This window comes from Bicyclus anynana, chromosome 18 (assembly GCF_947172395.1).
Source record: "Bicyclus anynana chromosome 18, ilBicAnyn1.1, whole genome shotgun sequence".
Classification (NCBI taxonomy): Eukaryota; Metazoa; Arthropoda; class Insecta; order Lepidoptera; family Nymphalidae; genus Bicyclus; species Bicyclus anynana.
This window is the reverse complement of record NC_069100.1, coordinates 6,823,795-6,825,608: the sequence shown is the minus strand read 5'-3', so window position 1 is coordinate 6,825,608 and position 1,814 is coordinate 6,823,795.

Here is a 1,814-nt window from a genome sequence, read left to right as displayed (position 1 = left end):
ATCATCAGAGGAGCCGAAACACAGACCAGTACCTTTTGTTTGGGCTTGATTTATTTGTTGGCAGTTAAGGGAACTCCTCGACGGTTCACAGTAGCTACCTTATGTTTTGACTTGATAATTTTGTGTTGATGAGAACTTTCCACCTTGGACAGGTTGTGACTGTATTAGGGGTCTGGTGACGAAGATGAAGGGGAGTTAAGGGAACTCCTCGACGGTTCACAGTAGCTACCTTGTGTTTGGACTTGATGAACCATATGGATTGTGACTGCATGCATGCAGGGGGTCTGGTGATGAAGACGGGGGACAGTCACCATTCACGTTTTTCTCAATATTCATATTACGTGTGGATAAAGGGGCAGTGAAATTTTGTATATGAGTTAAGGTAAAATTAAATAAAATTAAAATTGGGATTATAGGACTTAGATACTTATTATAAGAAAATAACACAAATAATATTTGTGTTCACACTCATTAGGTGTGCTAACACTAAAAATTTAAAAATAAAAATAACATCTTACCCATATGCTACCTTCTGATCAGTTTGAAGGCGGTGCCAATCCAGTGTCATGTTTTATTAAAAAATTAAAATACAAACTTTGAAAAGCTCTTGATTTTTTTTTCACATATTTTTTCGTTTTTAACTATAGTGGTGAATCGTTCAATATTGTGCTTACCAAGGTTAAACCTATTAAATTATTATCACTAACTAATGTTAAGTTTTGTTAATTTGTTAAATACTACGATATACACCGCTGTACTATTATGATAATTTAATTTCATTATTTTCGTAACCAGTTGCATAAAATTAGATTTCATGCTTTCACATATCACAGTGTAAATAAATAAATTATTTAAACAGTCGGGACCTGTAAAAAAATGTAGACGAACATCATTCTATTCAATATAATAATAGGTCCCGACTGTTTTCTAATTTTCCAATTTTCTAATTGCTTTCTACACACGTGGACTGAGCTTGTTATTTTCTTTTCAGTTTTTGTATAATTTATGCAGTCGGGTTTTTTTTATTTGTTTAATTAATTTATTTATTTCACAACACCTTTTCAGTTACGATAGATATATTTGTTGGTTGCACGTTACAATAACATGTTGCAATAGTAAAAAAAAAAAAAATGTTTTTTTTCACTTCGACTCTATATAGCGTCTCACAGGTAGTGTTGTTGGTTTTTTTTTTTTATTTTTTTTCATTTCACCTATCTAAGAAAGAACACTTGGGTTATTAACCTCCTCCTTTTTTTTTTTTGAAGTCGGTTAAAAATGTAAATACCCTAAACAACAACAACAACAACAACAACAACAACAACAACAACAACAACAACAACAACAACAACAACAACAACAACAACAACAACAACAACAACAACTAGTCGAGTAGAAAGTGTAGAAAAAGTTGTTCACGAAACACCTCGCCATCCGCCAAACCCCAAAAACCCCCCCCCCCCCCCCCCCCCCCCCTCCGAGTCATTTTCGTAGTCGAAAATGTTTTTCCGGCCCGTTTTCGGGACACACAATAAACGAACGGCTCGATTTTTTGATTCGTTCAAAATAACACATACACATGTACACAGATTGCGCCGTCAGCGCGTTTACTACTATGACAGGGTCGTGGCGCGTCGACGTTTGAGGTGATTGTGTGAGAGTCTGGTGGCGCTCGCTTTTCTTCTCGGGTGTCGACGTGACACGGCGCGTGTTGTGCGTGTGCGCGTGCGCGCGTGTTATTGTGTTTTGCGATATGTTTGAATATATACGTACGTACGTACATGTCAATATATTAATTTATATGTGTGTGTACGTAT